The sequence below is a fragment of the Loxodonta africana genome, chromosome 12 (assembly GCF_030014295.1).
Source record: "Loxodonta africana isolate mLoxAfr1 chromosome 12, mLoxAfr1.hap2, whole genome shotgun sequence".
NCBI lineage: Eukaryota > Metazoa > Chordata > Mammalia > Proboscidea > Elephantidae > Loxodonta > Loxodonta africana.
The window spans coordinates 4722349-4737365 of record NC_087353.1 but is presented as its reverse complement, the minus strand read 5'-3'; the positions used below and the strand labels follow the sequence as shown (position 1 = coordinate 4737365).

The window sequence follows — 15017 nt, the reverse complement described above, 5'->3', positions numbered from 1 at the left end:
TAAATTAGTATTTTCCCCAACAAGCAATAGGAAAAGTTGATTCCTTTACCACTAGGCAAATCTAAAAAGGGATGGTTTCACTCACGAGTTAGTCAAATGAGAGAGAGCACAATATCAAGTACAATTATTAGTATTTAGTGGTGGGCATCACAATGCACGAATCATGTAGAACAAGCAAGAAGTCCAATCATATTTTCCACAATAGAATAATTCCCTAGGGAACTTGTTTTAGACCCACTGACTGTTCTTTACAATGATACCTAAATTTAAACATTAGTACTTTATCTTATTTTATACCTGTACTTTAAGTGAGGCTTTAAGTTGAAATGCCATTACCTCTTTATCAGAAGGATTAAAGGAAACAGGAACCCAGTGGCTAGATGGTTTAGGAAGAACACTTGGTGAAGGTGGCTCACTAAACTTGGCTCCAGCATAGTTCTGACCAGTTTGCGACTGAAAAAGTAAGCTGGGGCTTGATATGCTGGAGTTCCTATTTGGATTGGTTGGAAAATATAGTTTGTTCTTCCCTGCTTTTTGCATGTCCTTCTATTTTCTTATGAATGATCTTCCTCTAGAAATGCTGATCCTTGGTCTTTTGTCTATTAAGCCGTTGCTGGTTCTTACTAACATTTCTAGATTAGGGGACTGGAATGTTATGCCTCTCTCCACCACTCGTATTCAGGTTCGTTGTCACTTTCCATTTGCTTTTCAGATGGTAGGATTTCCACTACCTGTCCTCTTCCTTGTTGCCAAGACCAGGATGATAAGTGTTGCTTTCGGACAGATTCTTTCCTTTGCCTGAATACAGAAGTTCTCAGGGGCTGATCTGCTGAGTTCAGCCTAGGAGCCGAGGCCAGCATCTGAGTGTCCTCAGCACACAAGTTTGAGAGAAGTCCCAGTGACTTCAAGCTCAGAGCTAGGGCAGTGGGGCTCCTATGTGATGCTGAAGGCTCCCTCCCCTTCCAAGAGAGATGAGGCATGGAACCAACAAAGCCCACGAGCACCAATGGAGGAGCTAATGATCACACCGGTGTCTCCAATCGACCTTCTCCTTCTGCGTCTATCGACCTGTTTCTTAATATTTTATTAATATCTCAAATTAATTTAAATGTGGAATTCAAATACATCTGTCCAAGATAACTTGTCCTGACCCCAAATTGTGCACAAAACACTGAAGTTGAGAAGCATTCACCAAGAAATCTGAATGTAGCCACTGAGCATAAACAGTTATCTTGGCTCACAATTTTGTTGCTTTTAGCATTAATATACAGTTAAGCGCAGTGGTTAAGTGCTCGGCTGCTAACTGAAAGGTTGGCAGTTGGAACCTACCAGACTCTCTGTGGGAGAAAGATGTGGCAGTCTGCTTGCGAAAGATTACAGCCTTGGAAAACCTACAGGGCAGTTCTACTCCGTCCTCTAGGGTCGCTATGAATCAGAATTGACTTGCCGGCAACAAGTTTTATTTGGCTAATTTAAAGCTACTGTCAAATTTCTTTGCTTTTCCTTTTCCTTTTCAAAACGGCTTTCATATACTTTTCTTGGGTCTCTCAGGTTTTAGTAGAAATTTCATAGCATTGAGATGTCTCTGATATTATGTCCTGATCTTAGTATTCAATAAGAACGATGATAATTATAGCATAATTCAAATAATTCTTCAACATCCATAAAGTACTTCCATATATGTCCTTCCCCAATGACCCCTTTAGGCTTCCTAACAGCTGAAGTTCCCTCACAGGTGAAGAAGTTTAAATTCAGAAAAAATCCAGTGATATACTAATGTCATGGAATAGGAAGTAATGGAATGAGGATTTGTGCTCAAGAGCGTTCAACATTGGTAATTACTGCAATTATCTAACACATTAAATTCACAGTGTGTCTCACAAACTGCTCTCAGCTCCATGTGTGTACTAATTCATGTAATCCTCACGACGAGTTTATGAGACAGCTACAATCACTTTAAGATAAGAAAACTGAACCTCAGGAAGACTAGGTAATTTAATCAAGATGAGTGAGAATTTTTATGCCATAGACTTCTTTGGCAGCGTAGCATAGCCCATGGGATTTTTCAGGGAAAAAAATGTTTAAATATGGTATATAAAATACAATAACTAGGACTATAAAACAAAAAGGTATGTAGAAATACAGACTGGTCGAGAACCAAACAGAACCAATTGCTGCGGAGCCAATTTCAATGCGTGGTGACCCCATGAGGGTCAGAGTAAAACTGTGCTCCACAGGGTTTTCAGTGGCTGACATTTTGGAATTATATCACCAGGCCTTTCTTCCAAGGTGTCTCTGGGTCAAACCTTCAATCTTTAGGTGGTCACCCAAGCAAATTAGCTGTCAATACCACCTGGAGACTCCGTACTTCATGTCAAACTCCCCTGCTTGACTACTAACCAAAAGGTTGGCGATCCCCCTCCCCACCCCAGAAGTGCACTGCTGACAGGGGTGGATTAACCGGTAAGTAAGGCACTTTTTTTAAGGCACGCGCACAGGCTTACAGTAAACAAGATACGCAGGGATTTGACTGTGTTTACTTGTTTACTTACTAAGGATGTGGTGAAAACCAGGTGAAATTGTGCCCTACCGATTAGTAAATAAGTACAAGTAAACCATTGTGTACCTTGTGTATTGGGTACTCTGTCCCTGCCTCGTGATCTACTTCTGAAAGGTCACAGCCAAGAAAACCCTATGGTGTGCAGTTCTATTCTACAACACATGGGGCCTCCATGAGTCGAATTTGATTTGTCTCATAGACAGCTGATTTTTTTTTTACAACAGACAATACTACCTTCTGCAACTTACTGCTTAAATTGGTGGGATAAAACTTTGAGTCCAGCTGAGGACCACATTTTGACCTCTATAACGTACCTCAGGCAACTTAATTAGATAATTGCAAAACCACTCATTTCATAATTTCCATTTTCTCACGTGCCAGTAGACTGATGAGTTTTTGAGAAGACATATCCCTATGTCTTATTTAATTTTATTTATTACTAAATTTACTTAAAAAATTCTAGCAGTTATCATTGCCTCTATCTGCTGGCAACATTTATAGAACTCCGCCTATACCATAAGCACAAAGAATATACTAAGTGGAAACAATATAAAGAAATAACAGGTACGACTGTTACTTGTTGAGCATTTAGAATGAAATAAAGAATAAAATGACTAGAAAATGAAAAACAAATCCCAGAAAAATATTTGTCCTGTAGAGATATTCTTGAATACAAGGGAATGTTGATTTGATTGATGGGATCTTGCTTGAAGACAGTCACTGTGTTTTGCCATCCATTTCCCCTGCATCTACTACGATCAGTGGATGTATCTATGTTCAGTAAGTATTAGGTGAACGAATTCATAAATAAATGGTCAATGATAATTAGGAATGCAAAGTGATAAGAATCTCATCCAGATAATTTGGCACCCTTTCCCGCTATCATCTCTCTAAGTATGTATCTCTGAAACTAATATGTTTAACTGAAGGGGAAAGGCTTTTCAGATTGAAAGAAGCTCTTCATTCTCTCAATGGTATGTGAGTAACTACACTGCCTGGTAACACTCCCAGATAAACCCTGAAGGTTAAACTCAGAAATATAACACAATATAGAGCTTTAGGAAAACCAACCAGCCAAACAAAAGACCACATATAGTAAGATGATCAATCAACAGAGCTCTTATTAGTTAAGCAAAATTACCACACCCAGAGGCTCTCTCCTTTGTGAAGCCTTGTCCAGTGTCTCATCCTAGCCAGTAACAATTAATTGCTCTCTTCTCTGACTCTCACAGGAAGTCGCTTGTACTTCTATTTGTCACTTAGTTTGTCCTTCCTCCTATCATAGAAGTTGATGATGACACACTTTTCCCTCCACCCATCCACATGATAGCATCTCACTGAGCATTTGCATGTCCCAGTGCTGTCCTGGGCACTTGGAGTTCAGAGATGAAGGTCTCACCCTCAAAGGGCTTGGAATTTTGGGGCAGCCAAGGATGGTGTGCCCAATGGGTGGGGCCACTATAATAATAATAATACATTTTTTTTACAATTTCATTGAACTAATGTAATATATATATATTTTACTGTACTTTAGATGACAGTTCACAGAACAAACTAGCTTCTCATTAAACAGTTAGTACACATATTGTTTTATGACATTGCTTAATAACCCCACAAAACACTCTCCCCTCTAGACCCTGGATTCCCCATTTCTAGCTTTCCTGTGCCCTACTGCCTTCTAGTCCTTGCCCCTGGGCTGGTGTGCCCCTCTAGTCTTGTTTTGCTTTATGGGCCCATCCAATCCTTGGATGAAGGGTGAACCCCAGGAGTAACCTCATCTCTGAGCTAGAATGGCATATAGGGGCCATACTCTCGGGGCTTCTCCAGTCTCTGTCAGGCCTGCAAGTCTGGTCTTTTTTTTTTTTTCTTTGTGAGTTAGAATTTTGTTCTACCCCTTTCTCCAGCTCTGTCCAGGACCCTCCATTGTGATCCCTGTCAGAGCAGTCAGTGGTGGCAGCCGGCCACCGTCTAGTTGTACTGAACTCAGTCAGGTGGAGGCCATAGTAGATGTGGTCCATTAGTCCTTTGGACTAATCTTTCCCCTGTATCTTTAGTCTTCTTCATTCTCGCTTGCTCCCAAAGGGGTGAGACCAGTGGAGTATCTTAGATGGGCGCTCACAGGCTTTTAAGACCCCCTTATGCTACTCGCCAAAGTAGAAGTTAGAATATTTTCTTTACAAACTATATTTTGCCAATTGAGCCAGGCGTTCCCTGAGACCATGGTCCCCACAGCCCTCAGCCCAGCAGTTTGGTCCCTCAGGGAGTTTGGATGTGTCTACAGAGCTTCCATAACCTTGCCTTGTACAAGGTGTACTGGCTTCCCCAGTATTGCATACTGTCTTACCCTTCACAAAGTTACCACTTATCTAGTGCCTATTTAGTGTTTTTCCATTCCCACCCCTCTCTTCCCTCATAACCATCAAAGATTGTTTCTTTTTGTGTGTAAACATTTTCATGAGTTTTTATAGTAGTGGTCTCATACAATACTTGTCCTTTTGTGATTGACTTATTTCACTCAACATGATGCCTTCCACATTGATCCATGTTATGAGATGCTTCACAGATTTATTGTTCTCTATCACTGCATAGTATTCCATTGTGTGTATGCGCCATAGTTTGTTTATGCATTCATCTATTGATGGGCATCTAGGTTGTTTCTATCTTTTTACTGTCGTGAACAATGCTGCAATGAACATGGGTGTGCATATGTCTATTCGTATGATGACTCTTATTTCTCTAGGATATATTCCTAGGAGTGGGATTGCTGGATTATATGGTATTTCTATTTTTAGCTTTCTAAGGAAGCGCCAGAAACCCTGGTGGTATAGTGGCTAAGAGCTATAGCCGCTAACCAAAAGGTTGGCAGTTCGAATCCACAGATGCTCCTTGGAAACCCCGTGGGGCACTTCTACTCGGTCCTATAGGGTTGCTATGAGTCGGAATCAACTCAACGGCAGTGGGTAAATGAAGTGCCATATCCTTTTCCAAAATGGCTCTATCATTTTGCATTCCCACCAGCAGTTCACAAGAGTACCAATCTCTCTGCAGCCTCTCCAATATTTGTTATTTTCTGTTTTTTTGACTCATGCCAGTAATGCCAGTCTGAGATGGTATCTCATTGTGGTTCTGATTTGCATTTCTATAATGGCTAGTGATCATGAGCATTGCCTCATGTGTCCGTTAACTGTTTGAATGTCTTCTTCGGTATTGTTTTTGTGATTTCCTTTTCATCGTTCTCTTTATTGGTGTATAGGAATCCAACTGATTTTTGTGTGTTTATCTTGTATCCTGCTAATCTGCTGAATCTTTCTAATTAGTTCCAGTAGTTTTCTTGTGGAGCCTTTTGGGTTTTATATGTATAGTATCATATCATCTGCAAATAGGAACAGTTTAACTTCTTCGTTATCAATTTGGATGCCCTTTATTTTTTTCTTTCCTGATTGCTTTAGCTAGGACTTCCAGCACAATATTAAATAGGAGTAGTGATGAAGGGCATCCTTGTGTGAAGGAGAATATTTCCAACCTCTCTCCATCAAGAACGATGTTGGCTGTTAGTTTTGTATAGATGCCTTTTATTATGTTGAGGAATATCCCTTCTATACCTATTCTATTGAGAATTTTATTCAGGAATGGGTGTTGGAGTTTGTCAAATGTCTTTCTGCATTGATCGAGATGATCATGTAATTCTTTTATTTATGTGGTGGGTCATGTTGATTGATTTTCTAATGTCGAATCATCCTTGCCAGCCTGATATGAATCCTACTTGGTCATGGTGTATTATTTTTTTTTGGTATGATGCTGAATTCTATTGGCTAGAATTTTGTTGAGAGTTTTTGCATCTATATTCATGAGAGATAATGGTCTGTAACTTTCTTTTTTTGTGTGTCTTTGCCTTGTTTTGGTATCAGGGCTATACTGGCTTCATAGAATGAATTCGGAAATATCCCTTCCTTTTGTACGTTCTGAAATAGCTTGAGTAGTACTGGAGTAACCGCTTCTCTGAGTGGTAGAATTCTCCACTGAAGCCCTTTGGCCCAGGGCTTTTTTTTTTTTTGTTGGGAGGCTTTTTTTTTTTTTTTCTTTAATTACATTTTCAATCTCTTCTCTTGTTATGAGTCTGTTTGGATTTTCAACATCGTTTTGTGTTAGTTTGGGTAGGTAGTGTGTCTCTAAAAGTTTGCCCATTTCCTCTAGGTTTTCAGATTTGTTGGTGTATAGTTTTTCATAATGCTCTGTTATGATCCTTTTTATTTCAATTGGGCCTACTATAATGACCCTTATTTCAATCCTTATTTAGGTTATTTGCATCATCTCTTGTTTTTCTTTTGTCAGTTTGGCCAGTGGTTTGTCGACTTTGTTGATCTTTTCAAAGGACCAACTTTTGGTTTTGTTGATTCTTTCTATTGTTTTCTGTTCTCCATTTCATTTATTTCTGCTCTGATATTTATTATATCCTCTCTTCTGGTGGGTGTGGGCTTCTTTTTTCTGTTCTCTTTCTATTTGTTCTAGTTGCACAGCTACTGTTTTGATTTTGTTCCTTTCTTCTTTTTTGATGTGTGCATCTTTTTTTTTTTACCTACTGCTATAAATTGACCACTGAGCTCTGCCTTGCTGTGTCCCAAAAGTTTTGGTATGATGTGTTTTCATTCTCATTTGATTCTAGGATTTTTTTTTATTCCATCTCTGATTTCTTCCATTACCCAGTAGTTTTTCAGCAAGGTGTTGCTCAGTTTCCATGCAACTTATGTTTTTCCCGTTCTCTTCCTGTTAATTTCTGCTTTGATGATGTTGTGGCCAGAGAAGATACTTTGTATTATCTCAGTATTTTGGATTTCATTGAGGGATGCTCTGTGGCCTAAGATGTGGTCAATTCTGGAGAATGTTCCAAGTGCATTGGAGAAGAATGTGCAGTTTGCAGCTGTTGGGTGGAGTGTTCCATATATGTCTATGATATCAAACCCATAGCCGTCGAGTCAATTCTGACTCATAGCCACCCTATAGGACAGAGTAGAACTGCCCCACAAGTTGGCTGATTATGTCCTCTACATCTTCTGTATCTTTGGTGAGTTTCTTTCTAGATGTTCTGTCCTTCACTGAGAGTGGTGTGCTGAATTCTCCTACTGTTATTGTGGAACTGCCAATTTCTCTTTTCAGTGCTGTTAGAGTTTTTTTTTTTTTTTGTATCTTGGAGCCCTGTCATTGGGTGTGTAGGTGTTTATTATGGTTATGTCTTCATGATGGATTGTCCTTTTAATCATTATATAGTGCTCTTCTTTGTCATTTATGGTAGATTTTGTCTTAAAGTCTATTTTATCTGAGATTAGTATTGTTACTCCTGGTCCTTTTTGGTCATTATTTGCTTTAAATATTTTTTTCCATCTTTTGATTTTTAATAAATTTGCATCTTTGTTTCTAAGGTGAGTTTCTTATAGACAGCATATTAATGGATCCTGTTTTTTCATCCATTCTATCACTCTCTGTCACTTTATGGGTGCTTTTAGGCCATTTCCATTCAGTATAATTACTGATGGGTGTGAATTTATTGCTGTCAATTTGTAGTGCTTTTTTTTTTTTTTTTGTAGCGTTGAGAGGGACAAGAAACTGAGAAATGAAGAAAAACAAAAAAGGAGAAAAAATAATTAAATAAATAAGATAAAAATAACAACAACAACAAAAACAAAGACATGCCCCCAGGGATCCCACCAGCATGGCCATGCAGACTGGGGAAGTAGCTCCGAAGCCACACAGTACAGCCCGGCTAGAAGGGGCAGAGATGGCACACAGTGCCAGGTATTCAGAGACAGGAAAAGAAGGTAGGTAGAGAGAGACAAGAAACTGAGAAATGAAGAAAACAAAAAGGAAAAAGGAAAACAAACAAGAACAAAAAAAATCCGCAGGCATCCCACCAATGTGGTGGTACAGACTGGAGAGGTGGCCCCCCAGCCAAGAGGTGCTTCACAGCCTGACAAGAAGAAGCAAAGATGACACATGGAGCCAGGCGTTCCCTGTGTGTGTGTGAATGCTAACCAAATAAAAATTTTTATGTTCTTTATTCTTATTTATTTTTAAAATTTCTTATGTTTATAAATTAATGAGAGATATGTGTGAAAATTTCCCAGCTCAACAATAGATTTTTCAATTTCTTTTTGTATTTATGTGCATTTCTGCTTGAGGTAATTTTAGGCTATATTCATAAGTGCATACAATTTAAAATTTAATTTTGTAAATATTACATATTTAATTTCTACAAATTCTGTTTTGTCCTTTCCCAAATCTATGCTATTCACTTGTGTTGCATGGTTATATCTACAGCTTCTACTTAGTTCTTCAAAATTTTATACATATTTATTTTACATTCTGTGTCTGATAATGCCAGTACCTGAAATTGTCGTGGTCTATTTTTGTTGTCGGATTGTTTTCCTGTTTCTTACATGCTGCAATTTGTTTCTTGGGCTTTTTGTGATTTTTTATTGTGAGCTGCTTATTTTCTTTGAAATTCTTGGTGGCCTCAGTTGAGTGTCAGCAGAAGATTTGCATTTCCTTCTGCCAGCTAAGGACAAAAGCAGCGAGGGGCACATTGTTTTAAATCCACCCACTCACTGCTCCCACCGACATTTTTTGTTTAATGTTTGTTTGCTTTTAACCAACTCTTGGAACCAAGAATTTGAGCTTAAAATCTATATGAAGGTCAGCTTTTTAGCAAAATCTCAGGTAAATTGTTCTTGGGAATCTCAAGAAATTTGCTGTTAGAAATCTCAGTATTCCTAAATAGATTCTGTAACTATCATGAATCCTAAATTTTAGTTGCTATCCTCTGCAAACTGTGCAGCCGTCTAAGCAGAAGCTCAGTGCCTCCAGGATTCCACAGAATTCCGCAGGGTGGAAGCTGAATCTGACACTTGAAAACCGCCCCTTGTCTCATCTTTTACTTTATTTGAGACCTTACAGATAGCTTAGTGTTGTAGTGCCTAAGCGATACATTCTAAATCAATTGATCAATCATCCAAATAATCAATCAACATTATCTGTTGTGTTCTTTATTCCACTGGGGGGTTATTCAGAGTATCTAATATAGAATATTGCCAGAAACTAAAGTTACTTCTTTAGTCTATCTTTTATATATATACGGGCTGGATTTGACATTAATATTTAATTCTAGGATACAATTTAATAAGCACATAGTTAAAGTAAACATAAAGAATAGTCTCTTCCCGTTTTTAGTCTTCTGGTCAGTTATGGTACTTCCTCTCTTTGGTAACTTTCCACTGGTTGTACTTTGTTAATGATATAAAATCATAATCTAATCTTCTGCACTGATTGCTATAAAGGCCACCTTTTGTCCTTCACTGATATATACAGTCATGAGTTTTTTCAAAGTTCCAATTCATATTCATTGGACCATATTCGTTTCCTTAAGAAAACTCATTCTCTTTCTTTCGTCTTGACATTTTATTAACTTAAGAGTGTGGAAATGCAATTATCATTGAGCATTTCACAATGCAGCATCTCTCACTACAAAGGCAAGGAAGGGGAACTGAAAGTAAGCATATATTTGGATACTTATTTTTTTAGAGAAAAGAGAGTGTGTGTGTGTATATGTATATATTATATATAGTTTTCTCCTCATGCACTTAATGGCATTATTAGAAACCTGCCAAAGACTGAAGGTAAAGATGATTTTTAGATTTGAGAATACACTGGGTTATTAGCCGAGAACCGGACTTGTGTTGGCTAGCCTGACAAAGGCAAGAATGAGGAACAGTTAATAAACATTTTCAAGTATATAAACGGATGTGCAATTCAGAAGAGACTCATTCATCATGATTTCTTTTGAAATGGAGCAACAAAAAGTGATTTTAAATAAAATTTATTTTGGATGAAAATATTTCAGTGTAGGTTCAGAAATGGCACGCTGGCAATTCTTCTCTTGTGGTTTGAATATAGGGCATTGCATGGATTCAGTGTTCTTTTTAAATTATTTGTGTTGGTACAATTCATAGTCAGTTTTTAATTTTTCTTTCAGAGCAATAAAGGCATATATTAAAGTAAATGAATAGAAGTGAACTTACCTAGAAAATAAGAAAACTTCAGTTTCGGGATACTTTACTTCCAAGACTCCTTGCAAAGCTCTGAAGAGGCCTTAGCAACGTGTTCACATGGTCATAATTCTTTTGTGAAATTTGCAAAAATATGCCATTCCAATGACAATTTAATTGACAATTTATTGTCCATTTCATCTCAGATACTCCTTCACTTAGATACCCAATTCTGTGGGAAGGTGTTTGGGTGGTCGCAGACATGACCTGGATTCAACACATTTCCAAGCAAAGTACTTACAGATTTTCTTCAGTGAACATAAAAAGTTATTCTAAAATATTCATGGAAAAGAAAAGAAATTACCATAAGTGAGCTAAAATAATTGAAGAATATGTGTATGACCGTAAATTTGCCCTGAGGCAATGCCTGTAACTTCATCATTATTATATTTTCCCAGGTAATGTATATATATATTTTAATGTCTTCTCTTTATTGCTCTTTTTACTGCTAATAATGCCTTTTGTCTTAAGGTCCATGTTTTCATATATTAATCCAAATTAAAATAGTCATATGGAGTTTATAAGTTATGTTCCTAAAAATTAATGGTATGGAATGCTGGAAAATCAGAGAAAGAGAAAAAATATGACTGTAACGTTCTGACTAAACACAGTCAGATGCTGAGTTACCTCTATTGAGATAAATGTGGCCAGGGCATGAGAGGAAGTGAACACATCAAAGAGTCCTGGCTCCAGTGCAAAAAGAAATATCTGTACTTTCTTCTGACCGTTTGTAATATATTGTTTGCACCATGTGGTGTGGTACTACACAAAAACTCAGCCTGTGAATAGGAACATGGTATGGCCTTCCTTATTTTCTCACTAATGAACCATGTGATTGAGGGCAGGTCATGTAAAATAGTCAGGGTCATCGTCTCCTCTCCTCAACTCTAAAATGATAGGTTATGAATGTATTTCCAATCTAAGATGAGCATTGTGTTCCAAATATGCCTGCCAGATTTAAGGGCAATCCTGAGTCTATATGTGATTTTTCCCCAAAATGGCCTCTTTCTTATTAGGAAATACAAATAAATCAGTTTAAATAAGTAGGGAGTAATCACCTAACTATTGTCCTGGTGATGATATGGTTAAAAGCCAAGACATGCTCTGGTTGCAAACCAAAAAGTTCAGCAGTTCAAATCTACCTGCTGCTCCTTGGAAACCCTATGGAGCAGTTCTACTCTGTCCTATCGGGCCACTATGAGTCACAATCAACTTGACGGCAGCGGATTTGGTTTTTTGGTTTAATCACCTGCAAACTACTACTTTATGAAATTATTACAATCAGGTGCATTACCAGTAGACTAGAATGAAAAAGAATTTTTAATTGAAGCAGTATAATTAATTACATCATTCTGCACTGTTGAAGTTAAAGCAATTAAAATTATATCCTGAAACTATGATATTAGAGAAGATTATGAATTAATATAAAAACTTAATAAAGTATACATATACAATCGAATCACATCTTAGTCATATAAAATACTTGAAATGTAAATATAAACACTAATAATCTGTGAATTTATATAGAATACATAAGTATATAATAAAGTTACTGATCGTATACGTATATAGAATTGTATTCAAGAGTATATTTATTAAAACTAACACATATTCAATAAAAAAATCTGTCAGACAAGAACATAGAGCCTGTTGAAAGACTGAGTGATGTGCTTTTTTAATGCCGGCAGACTAATCATCTCTTCCGGTTGAACTGAAAGAGATGAAGAAGCGACATGTAAGATGGTGTATACAGAGGTGACACAGTGTAAGAAATGACCTTCCTCACTCTGTGGGGCATCAGGGATCCTTAGTGAGGTGTGTGCCTGGGCTGGGGAGGTGACTGGCAAGGCAACAGCTGTTTGAGAATCTGTGGTTTTATGAAATTCTGGAAGACATTTTCAGCATAAGTCATGAGACAGGAGGTGTCTGTGGGGTGGCAAGGTGCCAGTGAAGAAGGGAGTTGAAGTCCAACCAAAAAGAAAGTTATTGTCCTCTTCCAAAATTTTAATATGCAATGCAAATGCATAGCAGCGGGATCCCAGAACGCTAAACGAAGACAAGTGGTCAGTTGTGGGTGGTGGATTTTTTAAATCTTTGTTGTCGTTGTTATTAAGGTCACATCCAAAAACCCGAAGCCCTTTGCCGTCAAGTTGATTCTGACTCATAGCGACCCTACAGGACAGAGTAGAACTGCCCCATAAAAAAAAAAAAGGCTTCATAAAAAAAATATAGTCATCCTTTATTCATTCACTCTGTAAACAAATATTTGTTCAGCCTCTGCTATGTGCCAGGCTCTATTCTTGTCAGTTCTGAATGCTGGGAACAGAAAAATAAACAAAATAGACAAATTCCAATCCCAACAGAGCTTATACTCTTGTAGTAAGATGGGCAATAGATAAATCCATATATACAATGATATATGAATATAGATATTAAGAAAAATATTAAAAGAGGGTGAATATTATCTTTGTTAGATTTGTCAGTGACCACATTTATTTCTGATGACGTGACTTTTTGGCAAAGACGTAAATGAAGAAGTGAAGAAAGCATCTGCAAGAATGGAGAGTAGAAGTAGAAAGTTCAAAGGCAGATTGAACTTGGCTTGAGGGACAGCAGGAAGGCAAATGTGGTTGGAGCAGAGTGAGCAATCCAGAGAGCGAGGGGTGATGAGGTTGGAAAGACAACCAGGAGCTAGAAAATTTAGAGCCCGCAAGTGGGCTCTACTTATCAGCTGAGAAACACTCACAGGAAGCTTGCAGCATCTCAAGTCCCACTCAAACTTGCTGATTTGTATGCACATTAAAATTTGGGAAACAATGATTGAACGTCTATACACAAAGGCTAGCCTTTGGGAGTTTACCTAGGTGTATGACCATTAAGGTTTTTGTTTTAAATTGGAAGAGTGATCAATTTTTCTCATAGAAGAGAATGGTGTCGATGCTGTGTAGAGAACCGGCTGTAGAGTGCAATCATTTGGAGGCATTAAAAACAACAACAAACCAAACCCGTTGCCGTTGAGTCGATTCCAACTATAGCGACCCTATAGGACACAGTGGAACTGCCCCATAGTGTTCCGAGGAGGAGGAGTAGCTGGTGGATTCCAACTGCCGACCTTTTTTGGTTAGCAGCTGTAGCTCTTCACCACTGTGCCACCAGGGCTCCAGCTGCTCTATTTAGTTTGGTAGCTACATGGATGGAGTACGTTTTGAAAGAAGACCTTATCAGAAATTGTTGATGAACTGAATGACAGCTGTGCAAACAATAATGGAATCAAGATTTACTCCAATGTTTTTGGTCTGAGCAACTGAGTGAATGGTGGTAAGTAAGGGACTTCTTAAGGATTTGCTTTTTCAGATTTATTTTGAAAGTTTTGTTAGGTTGACATTCAAGCAGGAATGTCCAGTAAGAGTTCAGTGGCGAAGTTGGTCAGCAACATCAGTCCATCAATAACCCATTTCACCTATCTCTCCTGGCTAATTACAGTTAACAACTGAACAAAATAGGAAACCCAAATACCTTGGACTTTGAAAAGTAAAAAAAAAACAAATAGATTGCGTGGGAGAGTGGTCTACAAGGAAATGGATGTTCCATTTGTTTGTTTCCCTTTTTTTTGATTGGTAATGTAGAAAAAAAAATGTAGAAGATCCTCAAAAATGAGGAAAACTCTCATGAGATGCATTGACACAATGGCTGGAACAATGGGCTCAGACATACCAGTGATCATGAGGATGGCGCAGGACCAGGTAACGTTCCGTTGTGTTATACATAAGGTCGACATGAGCTGGAGCTGTCTCCAAGGCAAATAACATGCATAGTTTTGGCAAATAATACACCTTATGTCACATAATTGTCTGGTTAATTTTACATTTTTTTTTTTTTTGCAGTTGTTTCTTCCAAGTATTCACATATTCTCCGTGGTGTGGAAAAGGTTAAAATATCACTGGTACATATTAAATGGACCTTGCTTCCCAAGATAATTAATGATAATTTGCAGGAAAGAAAGAAGCTACAACTTATGTACATGGACTCGGCCCTCTTTTCCCAATTGTGTGTTGAGATCCTTTCGGTAAAGGTTATTGGAATTATTCTTCTTAAAAAAACAAATATTGTTAAATGTTAAGAATACAACCTCCGAAGCCACCAATTCTTTTGTTTTCTGTATTCTCAGATTTGCACTGTCTTTGACTTTCAGTTTGAGCTCTGACAATCGGTCGGGCCAAGTCTGTGGCTATTAAGTTATACTTTTTTTAGAACAATTTTATGTCCAAAGCATTGATAGCAGAAGGTGGGGGGTAGGGAATCGAAAAAAAAAAAAAAGCAAAAACAACAGAATGTAGAGGCTGATGGTGTTCTCTGCTAGA

General features: G+C 37.9%; 1 pseudogene; it reads right to left on the bottom strand.

Moving 5' to 3' along the window:
• Positions 1-291: 291 nt before the first annotated feature.
• LOC111751184 (proline-rich nuclear receptor coactivator 2-like) lies at positions 292-2373 on the bottom strand (annotated as a pseudogene).
• Positions 2374-15017: the final 12644 nt, after the last annotated feature.